We start from the raw sequence: 15,593 nt of genomic DNA on the forward strand, positions 1-15,593 counted from the left end.
TAGCACCGAGTATGGGCTCACCTTTGCTGCAAATCCTGCATCAGGAAGCGTCAGCATCCTCTCCAGCACAGGTACTGGTCAGGGTAGGGAGACCTTATGGGCCAAACATCACACGAAGCCCCAGAAATCCTCGCTTCTAGCAGGAAGGAACATCGCTCTTCTGTGCCTCAGTTTCCCCCTCTGTAAAATAAAAATGATGGCAACTCTGTCCAAAATAATTCAAGCCTCGCAATGGAGGGGTCCCCTTTAGCTGGTCCCTGCTGGCGATGGAAGCCCTCACAAACACGCTGGAGGTCTCGTGAGTTTTAGCGCCACTCTCAAAGCCTCAGTTCCTAAGTGATCACACACCTCTAGGTGAAGTTTATACGGTCTCGGGGTCATAGAGAAAAACCTCGGAAACATCACCCCCAAAAATCCTAGAACTAAAAAGCAATGATAAAGGATGCTCATTATTTCCTCTTTAACCTACAGTATTGTAGTTTATGATAGACCAGGGACAGGTGGTGATTTATCACTTGGAAATAATTGGGGTCAGCGATACTGCCATGGTCCCTGGGAAACGCCAGTCTACGCTGCCTCTCCTCCCCGCATAATTGGCAGCCGCGAAAAAACATGGTTTACCGCAGCAAAGACTTCTGTCTAATCCTCTCTGTAACCTCTTACTCTAGGAAACCTCAGGATACTGCGGGTGGGAAACAGGCTCAACTTTAATCTCAGGACTTGCATGAGAGCAGCAGGTCACAGCAGGACTGATCCTCCATCGCTGTGCATCAGAGCGCGTACAGGATTACGCCGAGACCCGGAGCCTGTACAGGCACACAAGGCACTGAGCAGCACCGAGCACCAGGAAGGAAAAGGCTGGATGCAAAGCTTGACTCAGCACCTCCTGCCTCCCCTCCCTTCATCCCAGATGTGGCTGGAGAACCAGCATAGCCCCACCATGCCACACTCAATGAGAAAAGCCAGGCATGTCATAAAACAGAAAACTAATTGCCCCCAGATGTCTCATTAAGGCCACAGGAAAATCCTACAGGGTCAGGAAAGCACTTGTGGAAAGCGGCAGGAGGTCACACTGCCAAACCTTCCCTGGGGCTCCAAACAAACCTACAGCTTGGTGACACCCAAGCACGGAACCATGAACCCCATGGTTCATGCGGGAGGAGCCTGGCAAGCAGGACCAACCTCCCATCAAGCAGAGAAGCAGCTCTGCCTGCTTCCTAGCAGGAATACTCTTGTTTTTACAGAGGAGGAGGATCACAGACCTTCGGGTGACTTGGGCTGTCTGCACTGCCTTCTGCATTGCTGAAAGCAAGGCAGATATTACGGCAGGAGAGGTACAAGACCCACCTTCTGAACGCTGGCATCTTTTCAGCGGCTTACAAAGCCTGGACGCCCAATCCCCGCTAAAGCTGCTCTCGCCAAAGCCAGGCTTCTCAACATCCCCCATCCCCACAATACTGGGCAGGTTTCTTTTCCACCCAATTAATCCTGCTAAACAAGAGGCTGCTGTGCACCCTGCAGCAGCCGCTATCCCACGGGACAATGGCCTCGCGTCCTGCCCAGGCAGCAGGAAGCTTTGGGGTGACCGAGGTAACGTTGCTTATGGAGGCTGCTCCATCTGCAACTTGTCCTGTGCCAGAACGGCAGCGGGGAGATAAGGAGTCTCAAAGGTCTCATGGAAAACTCCAAGAAGCAGTCTATTTTGAGCTGGCCTGGCTCGCTTTTCCTGCCGGCCACTGTCCATGCACAGGCATGGGACAAGCTGAACCTCGCGTCTCTGGAGGACAGGAGAGGAGATCAAGCTGTCCCCTTTGACAGGAGGTGAGTGAAGGCAGCAGCGGGTTCTGACGTGCGTGAGAACATTTCCACCAAGGAAAAGCATCCAGAGCTGGTGAGTGGTTGTGCATGGCTGGCTTGGCAGCCTTCGCCCGCATTGCGGGCTGCTTTGAGTCCCAGGTTTCTACCTGAGAGACCCTGGCCCAACGGGAAGGACTTCGAGTGACAGCATCCTGGTCTCCATCCGCAGAATTATTTCAATTCGGATGCTGTTGCCTGGGGAAGGGGAGGAAGACACAAGTCCCAGGCAGGAAAAATGTGGCAGTCAGGAAATTTAAACTCTGGGTGCTCTTCTCCAGAGAGGAGCAAATGGGCCTAAGCTCAGTCTACCCACGCTCCACCTTGGTGGCAGAGATGCTATCTCATCCAGAGGCCACCCAGAGCAAGAGCAGACTGTTCTCACCCACCTGGGTGGACCCACTTGGCTCCTACCACAGCACCCTGACCAAGGAGGGCTTCACTACAGCAAGTCACCCCCTTGGCTTCCCACCCTGGTCCCTGCCTTGCTGTTCGCACCCCCAGTGCTCCCTGCCCTTTGGTTGGCCTTGCTCCTGCTCCACAGCACAGGCTTGGCATGTGTCGCATCCCTGGCTCCTTACAGCTCCAGTCCTGCTCCAGTATGGCTCCAACGGCCTAACCATGCTCTCCTGCCCCTCCTCTCCACCAGCCCTGACTCAAGGATGTGGATCTGTCTCCCTGACACCAGGTTCCACGACTGGCTGACAAAATTGGTCTCAGACCGAAGTATCCCACATCCTTGTCCCACTTGTCTTCTGCTCACTGTACACTCGCTCTCCAATTGCGTCAGTCCCGTATCCCACATCCTTGTCCCACTTGTCTTCTGCTCACTGTACACTCACTCTCCAGTTGCGTCAGTCCCCACTGGCACGTGAACATCAGCTTCACTTTGCTTCTCTGGACACAAAATGTGGCTTGAAGAGTCAGTTCACCCAAAAAAAAAAACCAAGCAATCCTGATCCAGGAGCTCTTGGAGGAGAACAGAGCTGGGATGTGGCCAATACTCGTTCCTCACCACACCCTCGAAAAGATGGGAACCGGGGTATTTGTGCGTTAGAGCAGACCAGCCTATTTTGGGAAGAGACGAAGGGAAACCATGTCAAAAGCTGATATGGAAAAGTGAATACGAAGCAGGCTGATGACATTTACTTAGTGCCAGGGAGATAAGCCCAGTGCCAGCACGTGCCAGCCAGCATCGACTCAGCAGCTTCCAAACTAGGTGAGGATGCTCCGAGGACCGGCTGAGTTGGCAGATGCCCACACTGGGTATGTCCTGGGCATTGTGCAGACGAGAGAGATCTTGTTCAAGGCTGCTCCTAGCTCGGGAGGCTCATGAGAGGGGCGAAGACGTCTGCAGCTGACTCCAGAGAAAGCAATTTTTAAGGGATGAGAAAGAGGAGGACTTTGTGACTGAACTGCTGCAGTGTCTGGGAACTGGGTTCCTGGGATATGGGAACTATGCAGCAGACAGCTGGGGACAGGGACTGTGATTCATCCTGGATACTTTGGAAGCAGAGAAAGGGCACAGGGAGCCAAGGCGGTTAAGTAGGGATATAAGAAGGAGAATAAGCAATGGGCCCAAGGCTTTACAAACTATAAACACTGTGATGGAGGAGCTTTGTATTCAAAATAAGCAAAGGCAAATTAAAGGAGGGAATCAGGGGAAGGGAAAGGCAGCAGGGAGGAGAAAGAGATTGAGCAGAGATCTGTGACCAATGCCAGGTGAAGAGAGAGATCTTCCCAGGTTCTTGCTGGAGATGCACAGGAAACAGAAGCCTGAGAAAGCGTGTGAAGAAGCAAGAGAGGGACGGCAGAGCTGGCGTCGAAAAGAGGGGTCCCCAGGAGAGTCCTGGGATGTTTTTCAGAGCTTCCAAGCAGAAGTGAAAGAATTGGTTTAAATGAAAACAGGGAGAAGAGCTATGCCCCAAGAGCCAATTTGAGAAGCTCAGTCTCAACTCCTGGCTGGGTTTGTGCCAAAGCTCAGCTGGAACGCAGTACAGTCACAGCACAGTCACGCAGCACAGAAATTACTCAGTGTCCACATCCACCAGAAAGTCCTTGACACGCTGATCCCAGCAGGCATGGAGGAAGGACAGAACTCCCCCTTCCCCACTTTCCTGCAGGCTAGGAGCCTCACGAACCCCAGCAAAGAAAGACAGAGAGCAGCCCTGCAGGGGAAGGACCCTACGAGCCCTCCCCTGCTCGCAGAGGACAAGCTAGTTTTTGTGTCAGTGGCCATGCTGGAACCAGGCTCCTGAAGCAAAACTCCCAAGACCACGTGTGCTGACGGATGACTCTGTGCTGAGCAGGGAGACTTACTCTTTGCCTCCATCTGAACAGGAAGACAACAAGGCTGCCTACAAGCCCCACCATAAGCACATACTCCCCTTCAGCTGATGAGGATAAGAAAAAAGAAGGATGCATAAGGAGGCACCAGCTTGCCCAGCATTCAGAATAAAGGTCACTCTCGTGGTATTGCTCCAGGTGCAGAGATACCTGTTCCCACAAGACCTGTTTTCCACTCCCTTGGCAACCTCAGGTGTGTTAGATGGCTTGCAGAAGTTTCCAAACTCTGCATCCTTATCCCCATACCAAACAGCAGCCGTCCATTTGCCTCTCTTTCTTCCGGATCCCACCCAGAGCCCTCCGCAGTGACTAATATGTTCCACATATCACAGTTCACCTCTGCGGTGAGAGGAGCACAAATAACATAAGTGGCTTCTTTAGATGCAGGAGGCACCAGCAACTCTTCCCAGCGCTGTGAAGCCTGGGAAAGTTTCATCCAGCCAAGATGCTAATCAGCACTACAGGGAACTGCTGAGTCAGGAGAACAGAAGCACAGGATTGATTTGCAGGAAGCAAAGTGCCAGATGCCTTCACATGTGCTCCACTTTCACCCGGGCCAACAGGTTTCATGACTGCTGTGACACATTCCGCTGGGGTCCCTGAGCTCCAGCGCCATCCTTTAGCAGCCTCGTTCCCCAGGAACGAAGGTCCATTCAATTAGTCAGCCCCACAAGCTCTCCGCAAGTCTTCATGATGGACCTGTATTGATCTGCCCTGGCTCTTTGGTTTCTATCTCCATTTATCAGGCCTTCACATTCTTCTAATCCCATCTCAGCCCTCCCCAAAGTAATGAGATAAGAGGCAGGCTGGAAAGGCTGATAAAAGGGAACTGAACAAATCCATTAATGCTGTATCTGTGCCAGGAATTACAAACCCCGGCCCTTGTTAATTATACTTGCCAGCCAGAGACCCAAGACTGCAAAGCCAAAAGAGAAAGTCAGGCTCACTTATAACTTGTCCCGTGAAAAAAATAAAGACCTAAAGGACCAGGACAGTGGTTCTTATGCCGCACATGGCACCAACTTGTTCGGGCACGCAGGCAGGTCAAAGCCGGGTGCTCAAACCTGAGCAGCAACAGCATCAATTCCACAGAATCCTAAACAGCACAACTGCTGGCTGCCCCAGCCCTGCCCTCCTGGCTGGCCATCCGCCCTGGCCCACGCACTCATCACACCCTGCGCCAAACTGTTTCAGCAAGCTAAACTGGCAAAAAACCAATTTACTTCAGCTTCCATGCCGTTCAGCAAAAACTTTATTCCAAAAAGGGTATATTCCGCAGAGCCTGCATGGACCTGCTCAATGATAGCATGGTCTGTGCATTAGGGTACGAGCCTTGGCCAGGAGGGGATGGTGATGAACGAGACCAAAAGACACAGGATCCGAAGCACACGTGGAAAATGTGCGGAGACCCTAACAGTACCGAGCTACCGCATGTCCACTCATGAAGGGACACAATTGTCACCCCACTTCAAGATCTCGAATGTAAAAAAAACCAAACCAACTCACCACACCACATGAAAAGTCAAATTCAGGACATTTTGTTAAGGTGCTAAATCAGAGAGCGGAGGACAACTTACCAGGTCAACTGGAACACGTTTTAATTGCAACCTTTGGAAAAAAAATTCCCTGCATAAATGGAGATTAATGGACATTTCAAAAGACATAGTTGCTTTAGTCTAACCCCTCCCCTCCACATTCTCCTTGGTATGTGGCCGAATGGATGCGTCAATAATGTAAAAACCAACAAAACCTAATAAAACAAACAAATCGAGACACTCATCCAACCAACACCCCCTCTGGAACAGCTTCAGATTTTTTAATTGATACCATCTAAAAAACAAATCATTTCTCAGGAAATACAAACCATAGTCACTTCAGGGAAAAACACTGTAAGATTTGCCCAGGATCCCCCAGTTTATGGGAAGCAGGAGTCCAGGTCACTAGTCAGGACCACAACACTGAACACGCTGGCCCAGAAGAGCACAAAGCATCAGCGAGTACCTAATTTCATCCTGCCCCCTAAGGGTTTCATCGCTTGGGGCTTTTAACCTTTTTAGGTAGATATTTGGGCTCCTGCTATTTGTTGGTCCAGCAAACTGGGATTCTGCAACCCACCCCAGAGCCAGCCCCAGCACCGTGGAAGAGGCTGTTGGTTCTTCCTGGAGGCGATGCCTGTTGACAAGGTGCTCTGTCTTCCTCTCAGCTCCCACTTGAGCAGTCTGAGGGCTCGTTAGGAAATGGACCTAATTATGTTTGATGGATGGGGACCAGGGACTATTACTCATCTCCGTGCAGCAGACAGACCATGAAGGATACCTCAACAGAAGAATTCAACTGCAAACGCTGCAGCTGCACAGCATGTACCCAGCCTGACTCCACAGACCCAGAACCTCTACCGTTCCCAAGGCGTCAAATCCTGAGCAAAAGGCCACGGAGGGCAAATACCCAATTAGTGTCCTGACATCCAAAATGAGACCAGGACTTTGCTGTGGCAGCAACTGCAGGGCCACAGACTCAGACATCGTTGGAGGCAATCTAAACTCTGGAGCAGGTGCAAATTAAACACAGGAGCCAAAAAAAATCACAGAGGCTGCAGCACAGAGGAGGAAAAAGCAGGACTTTGAATAAAACCAACACGTCCAATTTCTGTTTCACTATGAATACTTAAAAAGCCTCTACAGGTTCTCCATACCTGATGGAGTATCTCACACCTGTGATCCCGTGTCAGTACAACTGCCTGCGATGCTACCTGATGACCGAGGCTGGATGCTGTCAGGGCTAATAATCCCTGTCTGGCAGCAGGTTTCTTCTCCTTCTGAACCAGTCCAGCCCACCATGTAGCCTCCGAACGCTTCATGCTGTACTGGGGCTATTGGCAGCGGCCTCAGGGCAGAAACAGGAGGTTTAAATGGGAACTGTTACAGAAAAATTTCACAGACTAGGCTGGTTTTTGATCCCATTGATAGTCCTCCCTGGACTAGTCCTTGCTTTAAGGTGGTTCATTGACTGAAAAATCCTTGGGGTCACAAAGGCACATTAACAGGCATAGATGAGAGGAAACCACAAAACTGAGTCCGAAATTTTAAGTCTATGAATGTTAAATATTTCCCTCCCCCTTCAAAGAAAGAAGAGGATTTCCTAATTAGTGTCCTTTTCTACGTTCTCTGTCCCACCTTCTCTGATGGTGGAAGAGAATACCCCACCCAGGAGGATACTCAAACGTCCAAGCCCTTGCTCAAGCATTTTAGTCTTTGCACATGGGCACGAAGGCTGCAAAATAGTGGAAGAAAGCAACAGAGAAACCCCAGAAAACAACAGAATAAACTGCAGGCCTCTCAATTCCCAGTCAGTATTTCAAGCTGAAACCAAACATCTTTAAGCTCTTTGTACACGTATCCGCTTCAATGACTTGGAGATCACCTCGCAGGAGAAATTAGGGCTTTTAATATTACAGCAGAGAAAGGTACAAGGGAATATGCTAGGGTAATTTAGTTTCAGTTCTGTTGGCTGCAGGAAGGTTAGCTCAGACCCCAGAACACAACACGCTCAAGCAACTCCTGCGAAGGAAGTATTCTTGTCCTGGGAAAGGGGGACAAAAATAAACAGGATCAGACAGATCAGTTCCTCAAACTGGTTTTCTGCAATCACACAAATAGTTGCATCAACGCAAAGGAGAGAATGGTACGAGGCAGTGGAGGCAGCTCACGGGAAAATCCATTCAAGGTAAGCGATGCTTTTATCCAGACGAGAGGAGGGAGGGTGTGCGAAGCCTTTCTTATCCAGATTGCAGTCAGGAAAATCACCTTCTGCTTTAGCTCTCACGGACTAGGTCATCCAGGAGCAAGACCCTGTGGGCAAACAAGGACTGAGCTCCTCCCTGTCAAACGTGCTTCTGCCTCACCATTTGCCTTGCGGCAGGTGCCACAACTCCTCCTAAACACCACCCCACTTAACCATCCCTCAGCGCTTATCAGGCCTTATCGCATCTTAATCCACCGTCATCCCATCCTCCACAGGGAAAATGGGATGAAGCTGTGGCAAAGCCTGCAGAGTGAGATAAAGTCGCCTTCTGCAACCCATCCCTGCGGCAAGACCTCACGCCAGGGTGGCCCAAGCAGACTGAAGCACACAACAAAGCTGCTTGGTGCCGCCGGAGGGTGATGCCCATTCCAGCCAGGACCTGTCAGGGCACCCTGCCCTGAGTCCCAGCACCCTCAGCACCCACTCCTCCCAGGCTCTTGCAGGCTCATAACCCCCTCTCGTGGCAAACACACAGCCCGCTGCTCCCTGACCCCATGCAGGAAAGGCTTTTCCAGCGCTGGATCCCGCTCCAGATTTCCAGAGCCCTTCAGAGGCTCTGCCAATGAAGCACATGAATATTGATGATTTGCAGAGATGCAGCAGCAAAAGCAGCTGCAGGGAGACGGATTCTCCAAAGCCAAGTTCGGCAAACGCTGCCTGGTGCGGAACACCTCCTGGGGCAGGAGAAAGGAGGGGGAAAATACAGAGCTTTTGTGGGGAGAAATGGATTGAGCTTTTCAATAGCACTTACTTAGAGAACCATGATTCTCCCTTTAACCAAGAAAGGGCACCACATTCCTTAAAGCTTTGGAAAACTCTTCACCTGTTCTTAAAACTGTATGACACTATGGAATAGCAGTTTTACAGCTGGGCAGACTTGCATTGCTTGAGTGCTTCTGCTAGCAATCCTGCCTTGTAGGTCAAAACCAGCACGAATAGGCTCTGGCTACCTATCACTGACTCACTTTAGGTCAGCTTTCAGCTTTTTATTTAAAGCCAGGTTATATTCTTAGTGTTTCCATCGAGCTGTTTGTACATTTTAACACAGAACGTGTCCTCCACTGCTTTGCTGAGCAGGGGCTGTACTGGGAGTGGGAGAAGCCCTTATGGACTGATGTCCTATAGATCCCCTATCTCTCCTCACACATCAATAATCACAGCTCCTTCCCATACCTGTGGTAGCCCCTGCGCTGCAGCAATGCCAGATCTCACACATGCATATTCCCACACACATTCCCCCCAGGTATCCCCTACTCTTCCCCTGCAGTGCCCTCTATCACCCTATATCTGCTCCCCACCATAACGTGGAGGAACCGGAGTACGCTGCAGCTGGCTTTGAGCTGTATGTGCCAACCAAGCCCCAACTCTGCCAGCTGGCCAACTGACCAAGACCCCTGACAGGGGGCACATATCTGGGTACTAAACCAAACCAGCCACTCCTGTGAAACTTGCAGGAATTCGGTGCTTTTGAGACATCTCCTCTCTGCCAAATGCTGCTGAAATTAGCCAAGGGATTCAACTATCATTAGCAGGGGGAAGGCTGCAGGGGGAGGAAGCATACATACTGACACACGCGGATGCAATCTCGTGTCAGTATTAAGCCAGCCTAGAAAGCAAGTGTCTTAGTCCCTGCTGAGAAGGGATTTGGGGGTAGAGGGGGAGAGAGAAATGGGCAGGAAGTTTTCCAGTTCAGGAAGGGGAGTGTCAGGGCTCATTGCAAACATTGCAATCTCCTCACTTCCCTACCAGTACAGTGAGTTCTGTTAGCGCAGCTCACGTTCAGGCTCCAAGACCCCAGCCAAAGCCCATTTGCTTCCTTCTGGACTCTTCATATCCCAGGGATTGCCAAGGTCTAGTTGGAAAAAGCTAATGGCTGCTCTCAGTGCTGCTATTCCTTCACCCTCCAACAGCATAAGCAGAGCTGCCAGCAGCTGTTGAAGTGCAGCAAAAAGCCAGAAGGGATGGTTTGTCCTGTATGAGCACCCTAAAGCTCACATACGATACTAGGATTGCTAAACCAAAGCTGGTTCACTCACTCTCCCTTGTGCTGCAGGAAGGAAGAGTGAAGTGACATCTTTCCATCTCAAAAAGCAGCAAAGTTTCCTGGGGAAAATACTGCCTGTTTCCTTCCCTCTTTTCCCACTCGTTTGCATGGGTCCATGTCCACAGCTGCCTCTTTGTCATGAAAGGGCTGAGCCAGCCTTTAAGTTACAGTGATACTGGCCAAGCGTGTGCCCTGCAGTGGAGCTGAATGCAAGCAACTGGCACAGAAACGCTGCAGTCACTGCACTAGTGTGATCCCCCGAGCAGCCTGGAGTGCCACAGAAATGAAACTGTGTGGCTATAAATCCCTTAAGACAAAGGGGACACACCTCCCCCCACCATCAGTTGGGCAAGGTCCTTGACACACACAGGAGTATCTCTCACTCAAGGCAGGCAAGGACAACTCACTCCAACACTTTTTTTTTTTTTTAAGGCATATGGTGACTCTTCCGAAACAAAGGCAGGATGAAAAACTGGCACACCATCATACCAAGAGACAAGGGAAAAACTGGGGATGGTTCTAATTTTGCAAAACCTCATCAGCTGCTGCAGCATAGGCTGCTCCAAGTTTAGGTGACAATGCATCAGTCCTCTCTACCTTCTAGTCAGGAGAAGGAAGGGGGAAAAAAAAAAAATACATCTACCCTAGCTGGCAAAAAATCAGATGCTAAGAAGGGCTTTGGGTAAAACTAGCACTGAGATTTTATTTTTCCAAAACTAAATGAAGTTGCAGGACTTTTTTCTTGGAAATCTGTATTTCGAGCAGGATGCTGAGGACGACTGAGTGAGTGACAGAAGTGGCATGAGTGACCCACCCTGCTTATCTTTAGAGTATCTGCTTGTCCCAAAGTTACAGGCTCAACAACCAACTCATACGTAGAAGGGATCAGGATAGAGGCAATTCAAAGCAGCCCCTTCACTGAGGCGCCTCGAGAAGAAAGGTGAGCAAAAGGATGCTAAGAAACAACTGGCTCAACACAAATTCAGCGACCTGAAGAGCACTGTGCTTTAGATGGTGCTGCAGAGCCCTCCTCCTGAGGCTGGGCAGTGCCCAAGCGTAAGGAGAGGGATGGGGCTCTGCCACCTCTCCACTAGCCCTGGAGCAACATCCACCCTTGAGCAGAGCAGTTCCCTGGGCCACGCATGGAGTAAGCCACAGTGGATGCAACATAAGGTCCAAAACTGACTAACTGAAGAATGTCCCTTCTAAGCCTCAGTACCCACCACTGAAAGCAGCCATGTGTCAGTCACAGGCCACGCTCACGATTAACAAGATAAACAAAGCCATCTGTGACCCTAAAAATCAACAGATGTTGTTCCTCTGACTCATGCAGGCAGAGCAGGCATGAGGACAAACAGAGGCAACAGCAAAGATCCCAGCCTGTGCGCCGTTCCTTGGTTTGCAAGTTCTCCAGCTCGTTTCCAGGACTGCTGCTGAGCTGCAAAGGCAACACGCTCATAGCAGCCGGGTTTTGGGGAGAAAAACATTGCTTACCTGGAATCCAACAAACATGTTGTGCCAGCGACTGGGAAGGACTTGGAATGGAGGATCAGTCTAGGTATGTCACGGGGTGGAACTCCTTGGACAGCACCAGATCAGCCTTCTGAAACAGATCCTGCACCATCACCGTGTGGCATTGAGGCTCCATCCACATGTAAGAGAGAGACACAGAGATGAGCAAGAGTCTTGTGGTGTGAGCACATGGGAACACCCAACGTGCACACGTGTGCATTTCGACATACCTCCACTGTGGGAAAGGGTAGAGGCAGCCCCAGTCTGCCTGGGGGAAGGCTGGCGGCTGCGGGAGTCGCGCGGTGCTGGGGTGCCAAAGCAGGTCTCGGCAGTAAACCTGAAAGGAAAGCGCTCAGGGGTGAACGGAAACACGCACTGCACTGGCGAGCAGGGCAGAGATCAAACCAATGACGGGAAAAGTCACCAAAATAAACGTTTTGGAAGGTTCCAAAGCTATTTGTGAAGTGGGGCCAAATTTGACTAATAGCTTCAGCCAAAATAGAGAAAATAATTAGAAAAACATTGAAACGTGTCATTTTTAGTTCTTTTCTTATTCCTCCCCCCCCCCCACTGAAACACTTCACTTCGGAAATGATGAAACATTTTAGTCACAGCAGGATCTTGGAGCCTTTGTCCCAGTGAAACAGGAATGTTTATTCCTTTTGTCACTTACTGACTGAGTTAAATGTCAGGAGGAAATCTCAGTGTTGCTTTTTCATGTAAAAATAAAAATCAAGAATGTACAGAAGATTTTATCCAGTGGTACAGGGCATTAGAAGAGGCCAGCACCTTTCCTGTCCAGATCCTCAACTCCCCTGAAGTACCAACAGAGGACTGAGACCCTGGAAATTAGCCAGCTTGCAGGGAGAAGTGATGGGGTGACTTCAGGTGACAGGAGAGGTTAGAAGAGAAGGGCTGCTCACAGGAGCCTCTCCCCCTACCAACTCAAGGAGCTGCCCCAAAATGGCTCTGGGAATGGCAGGGTCAAGGGCAGTGAAGGCTGGGAGGGACATGAAAGGCTGGTGTGAAAAGCCCCCCAGAGCTCCCAGAATGGGACAACTGGGACCCTCCCCTGCTTCCGTGCCCAGGGGCGCTGGGGAAAGCTACATCCTGCCTCTTCCATCACACAGAGCTGCCTCTGCCAAGAAATCAGCCTCTCCCGTGACTGGTGCCTTGGCTTCATCTTATTTTAGGGTCTGATGAAAAGAATTGGGGTCTTCTCCAAGCTTTACTAATGAAGGGCTGAGTGCCACAGCCAAGAGACTTGGGATCTTACACTGCTCCCTTGCTCCCAGACATCCTGTGTGTTTCCTTCCCTTGCTCACTCCTCCGTTAGAAACCCCTGCCCGCACACCATGTAGATTTTGCAGATCCAAGGGCTCACCACCATGGTTTATTATTGCAGTTTCAGGAACAACCATTCCTGCCATAGGTGGTACGATATCCACAGCAGACCCTGAACTCCAGTCCACTTCCAGTGCACTGACAGTTTGTCCCAAAAACCACACAAGCCTTGCCCAGATAATGACCTTTAACTACTCCATCCATGGGCCAAACGCTAAGTCAGCGCTCTGAGCAGCTCTTAAACTAGCCAAGAGGGAAATACGGCAAGGGATATTTTTCTAAACGCCATTATACAATTGCCTGCCCAAAGCCTGGCTGAGCCATTTACAAGCATTTGAGGAGCACACCCCATTTCCAGAGCGTCCCACCACAGATCTTCTTGGGACAGACGTGGCACGGTGGCTTCTGGGGTCTTGGTGTGGGGTATGGAGACCCCAGCATGTGTCCACATCAAGCGCCAGCTGCTGGTAGGAAACCAAAACCTGGTGATTATAGCAGGGAGGGAATTGGGAGCTGGGGCATGAAACTGGAGAGGGGAAATATTTAAGCTTTAATCTTGGAAACAGCTTCCTGATAGTAGATTTATGAGCAATGGGAATAGTCTCCTTTGCAGAAGGCTGGAAGCTCTGTTGCACTGGGCTTTAAAAACAAGACCGGATAAGAGAGTAGACAATAGACAAGAGGAATGGATTTTGCTTTGACCAGAAGATGGATAGGACCCGATGGTTCACTTCCAACTCCAGCTACCCTGCCCATACATCAGCGGCAAATCTCACACCTGCCCTCTGTGCCTTTTGCCTATTTACATGATTAACCAGCAAAGATTGTCAGAACACTACTGCACTGCTATGAAAGGCATCCAAACAAATGTGACCAGCCCAGATTTCTATCCCTGCTCTCACTCCGCTGCAGCTGCAGAGGTGACCTCTTGGGCTGCTACAGAACCTCATTTTTCAGCTAACGCCTGGGTGTAGTAGCCAGAACCAGGGGCTTGACACATCCGACTTTTGTGCAGGAGCCCGTGGAAGGGGTATTTTCATTAATACATGTGCTTTGTTTAACTTGGACATCGAAGCAGCTGAACTTTTTCTGACTTAGTTCTCCCTGTATATGTATCACACTTTCCTGCAATCAACCTTCCCTTTTTTCCTGACTTGGCCTTTCCCAGCAAGTTCTTGGGTATTGGTTTTCTTCAAAGCTGCTTTAGTGCTGCTGAAGGATGTTGAGGCGACAGCTCTGGCGACCCAAGCACTATACTCGCCCATGAAAGCCATCCAGCTCCGGCAGCCCCAACACAGGATTCACAGCTCCTCACTCCCCTGGCCCCGCTTCCAACCTTGGTATGACCCGATTACGACAAGGGGTGTAAGAACTAAAGCAGCCAAACAAGAGCAGCACCTCTCCATGCCTCACAGATTGCCAGTTTTCTTTGTATACATCCTTTAGCCACCACAGCTGAACATCAAGCTGCTGAGCTGTGTGGCTCAGCCCCATCACATCGGGCAGGAGCAGCTGTGGGGACACAACACACACACACTGCAGCTGGCTCTCATTCCGCACCCAAGAAGCTGTGGCAGAGCTGGCAATCCCAGGGGCTTTGTGCTCCACTCAGACCCTTCGCCAGGGTCTGTTGGGAAGCCTGCCCGAGGCTCAGCCTCATAAAACCACCCAGCCAGTGCCCTAGGAAGGGATTAGATGCAAAAGTCTGTGACCTCAGCTGAGTACAGTGAGTCAAAAGCACTCTGACTCCAGGCTTATTGCCCCACAAAAACATCAGTGAAATCATTTCATTAATCCCCAGGGCCTCATTTCCTTCCTTCCTTCTCTCAGCCAAGCTGAAGCTTAAAATAGTATTTTGCATTCCTCATATTTCACTCCAAAACTAATTAATACCCAATCAGCCAAAAGCTCTTCTCACAACAGCCTGGCTTGATCATGCAACCTGCCCACCCTTGGCAATGGCAAAAGCACTCTACGGGGCTCCCAGCTCCTCCCAAAAGGCATTTCTGATGGAGCAGCTGCAGCAAACTGCACTACGGCAGCACAAAACAGGAAAACAGTGAAATTAAAGCTCCACATGCAGTCTTACCTCTGGCCCACGTGCACACACGACTCTTACGTGCCCATGAACAAACTCATGCTGTTTTAATTCCCCAACACCACAAGCACAGCTGCTCTTCACCAGCTTCTCGCAGCCCCTAAAGACAAAACCACAAGTTACCATCTGCCTCCCCTTGTTGGTACCCACGCTACAACGTAGGGCTGAAACTGCGCTCCAGCCTACTTCCCTGTATGCATGGAAACAAAGAGGCAATTTCTACTTTAGATAAAAGGGCCTGGCAAAGCCCTTGGATTCAGGGCAGGGGACAGGAAAGAAGACGGGGCACAGGTCTTTCTTCATTTGGACTTCACAGCTATTTCTCACCCTCTTGTCCAGGCCAAGCATGAGTCAAACAACAAGGCTGTGCAGATGATGGAGCATAACTGCAAAGGAAGGGATGCGAGTCTGAGCTGGACAGGAAACCTCATCCACGAGAGCTCCGAACACAACACCCCATGACACATCAATGAGATTTTGCTAGAAGATCTTTCTTGCTCAAGGCCCATGCACACCCATCACAGGCCAAGAGGATCACAGGCAAGGCACTGGCTGTTTTTGGCATGCAGGGACCTGGTCTAGTGGGAGGTGTAC

The 15,593-nt window shown here is 50.4% G+C and overlaps 1 long non-coding RNA gene across 14 annotated transcripts in view; it reads right to left on the minus strand.

Moving 5' to 3' along the window:
• The window catches only part of LOC134526403 (uncharacterized), a 38,773-nt gene extending 23,644 nt beyond the window's left edge, over positions 1-15,129 (minus strand). For all 14 annotated transcript variants that reach the window (XR_010073968.1, XR_010073962.1, XR_010073964.1 and 11 more), the window contains exons 1-4: positions 14,991-15,129; positions 11,788-11,894; positions 11,540-11,687; positions 22-180 (exon numbers count right to left, since the gene is read on the minus strand). This is a non-coding gene — a long non-coding RNA (uncharacterized LOC134526403). The remainder of the gene's footprint in view (positions 1-21; positions 181-11,539; positions 11,688-11,787; positions 11,895-14,990) is intronic.
• Positions 15,130-15,593: the final 464 nt, after the last annotated feature.

The sequence above is a fragment of the Chroicocephalus ridibundus genome, chromosome 22 (genome assembly GCF_963924245.1).
Source record: "Chroicocephalus ridibundus chromosome 22, bChrRid1.1, whole genome shotgun sequence".
NCBI classification, from domain to species: Eukaryota; Metazoa; Chordata; class Aves; order Charadriiformes; family Laridae; genus Chroicocephalus; species Chroicocephalus ridibundus.